We start from the raw sequence: 6,328 nt of genomic DNA on the forward strand, positions 1-6,328 counted from the left end.
ACAAGTTGTCTCTCTAACATGTTAACATATGACAGTTGTCTCTCTAACATGTTAACATATGACAAGTTGTCTCTCTAACATGTTAACATATGACAAGTTGTCTCTCTAACATGTTAACATATGACAAGTTGTCTCTCTAACATGTTAACAGGCTCTAGATCACTCTCCCTTTCCCTGTCCTTGGCCCTGGCTCTCCACACTTCATGGCTTTTGTTCTTAAGTCTCAGGCTGCTCCCTTTCCACTCCCCTTTCTGGTTCCTCCTGTTTGTCCTTTAGATGGTCTTTCCTTTGTCCTTTTTTCCCCTGAATCCTTTTACTCATTCCTTTAATGATGAGTTTCCCATCCAAGTTTCCAGACCAGAAAATGTTTTCTGGACCTCAGATTCAAATAGTGTTGTTCTCCAGAGTATTCAGTGCAGTTCAGGGCAGCTTCCATGTTCTGTTAATTAAACGTTGGAACATTGAAATTGGCGGAGGGAAGACTAAATGGAGAGTTACTCTATTTATATACTTCTAGCTCACATGCATACATACACACATACTCACATACACACACATACATACATAAACACACACATGCATACATGCATGCATGCATACATATACAGACACATACAAACACACATACATACACACATACATGTGTACATATATACACATACATGTATACATACATACATACATACATACATACACACACACACACACACACACACACACACACACACACACACACACCCAGGAGCCCATCAGCAGCTATGCCACATTGAGAGGATGAGGGAAAGACACCCAAAGGCCTGCGAGCATGGTGGCCTCTCCCACTGTGGGAACCACTAAAACGTGCAAGTGTATGGTGGACAGATGAGTGAGGAAGAGATGTAGAACAGTGTTATGAAGAGAGGTGGTGCTGACTGTGTGTCAAGAAGAGATGCCGACTGAGTGTGGCCTGCCCTGCCACCTGAGGCCATGGTGGAGTCCCAGCTCATGCTTCCTTCGAGGAGCATGTCTGTGTCAGTGGTCATGCAGCAGCAGGGGTTAGTGTCAATGTCCTTGGATCATATTACCCCTTAAGCCCATGCAGATGTCCCTGGTCTGGGCTGCTTTCTGGGACTATGTTGATATCCACGGGGGGCTGTGCTGAGCTTGTCCCACCCTTCAATGGCTGAGGCACTTTGGACTGTTGGCCCACCTCTCTGGTTAGTAGAGCTGACCCTGGTGGTGAGAGAACACATGAGCCAGCCCTGGTCTGGTGGGCACATGCCTGCCACGAAGTGATATGGGCTCAGAGAGAAGGGCCTGCACACAAACCTCCACTTCTCGCTACCTGCCCCAATCAGGAGAACTGACCCCGGGTCACAGGGGTGGTGTTGGGAAGCTGGTCTCACGCTTCACCAGCCGCAGCACTTGGGACAGTGGGCCCTGCAACTTCTCTGGGCAGCACAGTAGAGCTGGCTGTGGTGGCTGGGGCACAGATGAGCCAGCTAGAGGGCATGAGAACTGGAGAAACTGTCACTACACCTTGCCAGCTCTGGCACTGGATGAACTAGCCTGGGCAGTGACAGAGCGCTTGCCCTGGTTGTATGCGTATGGGAGAGCTGTCAGGCCGACCAACTCAGTTACTGCCCAGGCCCAGATCCAGGGCTTTGAGCTTGCCAACCCCTATATCTACCTCATCTGTATACTGCTGGAGCATGGGAAAGGATCAGCCCTGCAGACCCAAAGCTGTAGGATCTCCATGACACAGGGCAACAACAGAATATCAGAGAGGAGTTCTGGTGAGAATTCAGTACTGATGGTATAGCAAAAACCAGAGGCCTCCAACCAGACCGATGAGTCATGGCAATGAACATTTGCAAGTAAAGATGTGTAGACAAAAGGGTCTACTGTGGGGCACACTGTGACACACTCTGTCTTCCATGACAAGGTATTTTTAATGTTTTGTTTTGTATTTTTTTTTGCTGTTGTTATTGTTGTTTTCTTTTGGGGGAAGAGTTGGAAGGGCAGAGGGTAGTTATGAAGGGACTGGAAGATGAGCGGATTTGGGGTACAAAGAATCAATATAGTTAAAAAAATGCAGTTCTTACTATAATGACACCTCTGTGTGACACGCAGACACTTTCAAAAGTAACAAACAAGCAAACCCCTGACATCTTCTGTTGATTCCCGTTCTTCTAAGAAAGTCAGGATCCAGCACATTGAGATACTATGTTGGGAATTTACCTAGAAAAGAAGCTATAAAGTTCCTAGACAACATGGATCTAAACTCAGTAAGGAATTAACAAATATCACAATGTGGTGGTGGTTCCTTTCCTGATAACATCTGCCAGACCTTTTCCTAAAAGGTAATATTGAACCCAGTTCTTTTTGCATATGTGTGTCTACATGTTCTATGTACAGTGGGTTCACATGTATATGAGCAGGCTCATGCATATGAGAGAACATGGAAGGCAGAGAGGCTGTTGAGTATTTTGTTATATTATTGTTTTATTGCTTTTAGATGGAGATGCTCACTGAACCCAGGCCTTACCCTTTCACTTAGCTGGGTAGTAAGCCCCAAGGGATCCCCTAGTCACTGTTTATTACCGTGTTGCAAGCATGATAATTTTATGTGGGTTTGCCTAGCAAATGTTCTTACTCACCTCAGCATTTTCCCAGTTCCCTTTCTACCTTTTAAAAAATTTACAATCTAGCTGTTGCCCCCTTCCCAGTCCCCCCTCCCATAGTTCCTCATCCCATTCCTCTTCCCCCATCTCTGAGAGGATGCTCCTACTGCATTAGGTCTCCACCCTCCTTGGGGCCCCAAGTCTCTTGAGAATTAGGTGCATCTTCTTCAACTGAGGCCAGACAAGGCAGTTCTCTCCTATATATGTGCCAGGGGCCTCAGACCGTCTGTGTATGCTGCCTGATTGGTGGCTCAGTGTCTGGGAGCTCCCAGGGGTCAGGGTTAGTTGAGACTTCTTGTCTTCCTGTGGGGTCACCCTTCTCTTCGGCTTCTTACAGCATTTTCCGAATTCAACCATAGGGGTCCCTGACTTCAGTCCAATGGTTGGGTGTGAGTATCTGCGTCTGTCTCAGCCAGCTGCTTGTTGGGCCTCTCAGAGGGCAGCCATGCCAGGCTCCTGTCTGTAAGCACATCATAGCCTCAGTGATATCAGGCCTTGGTGGCTCCCATTGAGATGGATCCCAAGTTGGGCTATTCACTGAATCTCTTTTCCCCAAGTCTCTTCTCCATTTTTTGCCCCTGCATTTCTTTTAGACAGGAATGATTCTGGATCAGAAACTTTGACTGTGGGTTAGTAACCCTGTCCTTCCACTAGGGGCCCTGTCTATCTACTGGTGGTGGACTCTCCCTCTCCCCAATGTTGGGCATTTCCTCTAAGGTCAGTCCCATTGAGGCCTGAAAGTCTCTCATTTTCCAGGTCTCTGGTACTTTCTAGAGGGTCTCCTCACCTCTCACCTCCATAAGGGTGCATATTTTCATTCATTCTGGTGGCCTCTGTTTCTCTCCTATCCCACCCACACCCGACCCTCTCCCCCATTTCCCCTCCATTTCCCCTCTCCCACCCAGATCCCTACCTCAGCCTTTCATGACTACTTTCTTCTCCCTTCCAAGTGGGACTGAAGCATCCTCACTGGGGCCTTTTTGCTTGCTAAACTTCTTAAGTTCTGTGGTTTGTATCCTGGGTATTCTGTACTTTTTGACTAATACCCACTTATTAGTGAGAACCTACTGTGCATGTCATTTTGGGCCTAAGTTACCTCACTCAGGATCATATTTTCTAGTTCTATCCATTTGCCAGCAGATTTCATGATGTCCTCATTCTTAATAGCTGAATTAAGTATTCCATTGTGTAAATGAACCACATTTTCTGTAACTGTTCTTCTGTCATGGGACATCTGGGTTGTTTCCAGCTTCTGGCTATCACAAATAAGGCCACTATGAACATAGTGGAACATGTTGCATGCATGTATCATGGTGGAGCTTCTTTTGGGTATATGTCCAAGTGTGGTACTATTAGAACTATTTCTAGGAGTTTCTAGGAGAATGTTCTGAGGAGTTGCCAGATGGATTTTCAGAGTGGCTGTACCAGTTTGCAATTCCACCAGCAATGGAGGTATGTTCCTCTTTCTCCACATCCTTGTCAGCATGTGCTGTCACTTGAGTTTTTGATCTTAGCCATTTCTGATTGATGTAAGGTGGAATCTCAGGGTTGTTGATTTTCATTTCTCTGAGAACTAAGGACTTTGAACATTTCTTTAAGTGCTTCTCAGCAATTCAAGATTGCTCTGTTGTGAACGCTCTGCTGGGCTCTGTACCCTAAATTCTACACTCTGTTCCTCAACAGACAGAGCAGATGTGATGGTTTGCATATGCTTGGCCCAGGAAGTGGCAAGATTAGAAGGTGTGGCCATGTTGGGGTAGGTGTGGCCTTTTTGGTGTAGGTGTGTTGTGGGTGTGGGCTATAAGACCCTCATCCTAGCAGCTGGGAAGCAGTATTCTGCTAGCAGCCTTCAGAGGAAGATGTAGAACTCTCAGCTCCTCCTGCACCATGTCTGCCTGGATGCTGTCATTCCTTGATTATATTGGACTGAACCTCTGAACCTGTAAGCTAGCCCTAATTAAATGTTGTCCTTTATAAGACTTGCCTTGGCCATGGTGTTTGTTCAAAGCAGTAAAACCCTAACTAAGACAGCCCAGTAGATCAAACTGAGCTTTGGAATTCCTTGGGATATTTCTAATCAATATTTAACATTCAAAGCACAAAACCCCTAAATGGCCATGAGCATACAGCCATAACAAGAGAACGTAAACTCAGATCAGGATTTAGTAGTTCTGTGGGGCCAGCAAATTGTAACTGGGAGTCTGCAGGGATGGATCATTAAGTATGGGGACCTGAGTTCAGATCCTCAAAATCCATATGTAGTCGGGTGCGGTAGTGTGCACCTTTAATCCCAGCACATGAAGCTGGGTGCGGTAGTGTGAATCTATAACCCTAGTGCTCCTACATGCGATAATTAATGTCCCAAAAGTTCAATGACCACCTAGACGGGCATGCACACCAGGAGCAAAATATGCTTTCTCAGATCACATGTGCATGAACACAAACCCATCATCACCATCATCATTTATACACACATACATGCAGAAAAAGATGAACAATGTTAGGATTGGATAAGAAACACAGAGGTGTCTTAAAATGGAGTCACAAGTGCTTGCCAGGGAAGGGCTGGGCACGTCAAGCCCCTTAGAGAGTTCTTTTATTTAGTAAATATTTATTGACATTAATTCAGCCTTCATTTCTGACTTTTTCCCTTCATGACAGTATTCGTGGTTTTTAATATCTATCTATCTATCTATCTATCTATCTATCTATCTCTCTATCTATCTACCTATCTATCGTCTACCTACCTATCTATCATCTATCTATCCATCCATCCATCCATCCATCCATTTATCATCTATCTATCTATCTATCTATCTATGTATCTATCTATCTATGTATCTATCTATCTATGTATCTATCTATCTATGTATCTATCTATCTATGTATCTATCTATGTATCTATCTATGTATCTATCTATGTATCTATGTATCTATCTATCTATCTATCTATGTATCTATCTATCTATCTATGTATCTATCTATCTATGTATCTATCTATCTATGTATCTATCTATCTATGTATCTATCTATGTATCTATCTATCTATGTATCTATCTATCTATGTATCTATCTATATATCTATCTATCTATCTATCTATCTATCTCTCTATCTATCTACCTATCTATCTATTGTCTACCTACCTATCTATCATCTATCTATCCATCCATCCATCCATCCATCCATCCATCCATTTATCATCTATCTATCTATCTATCTATGTATCTATCTATCTATGTATCTATCTATCTATGTATCTATCTATCTATGTATCTATCTATGTATCTATCTATGTATCTATCTATGTATCTATCTATGTATCTATGTATCTATCTATCTATCTATCTATCTATGTATCTATCTATCTATCTATCTATGTATCTATCTATCTATGTATCTATCTATCTATGTATCTATCTATCTATGTATCTATCTATGTATCTATCTATCTATGTATCTATCTATCTATGTATCTATCTATATATCTATCTATGTATCTATCTATGTATCTATCTATGTATCTATCTATGTATCTATCTATGTATCTATGTATCTATCTATGTATCTATCTATCTATCTATCTATGTATCTATCTATATATCTATCTATGTATCTATCTATCTATGTATCTATCTATCTATATATCTATGTATCTATCTATCTA

The 6,328-nt window shown here is 42.8% G+C and overlaps 1 non-coding gene across 1 annotated transcript; it reads left to right on the plus strand.

Annotated features, from left to right (window-relative positions):
- Positions 1 to 399: 399 nt before the first annotated feature.
- LOC120102631 (small nucleolar RNA SNORA36 family) lies at positions 400 to 526 on the plus strand. The gene has a single exon (XR_015687331.1). It is a non-coding gene; the product is annotated as a small nucleolar RNA SNORA36 family (small nucleolar RNA).
- The last annotated feature ends 5,802 nt before the right edge of the window (positions 527 to 6,328 follow it).

The sequence above is a fragment of the Rattus norvegicus genome, chromosome 4, assembly GCF_021556685.1.
Source record: "Rattus norvegicus strain SHRSP/BbbUtx chromosome 4, alternate assembly SHRSP_T2T, whole genome shotgun sequence".
NCBI classification, from domain to species: domain Eukaryota; kingdom Metazoa; phylum Chordata; class Mammalia; order Rodentia; family Muridae; genus Rattus; species Rattus norvegicus.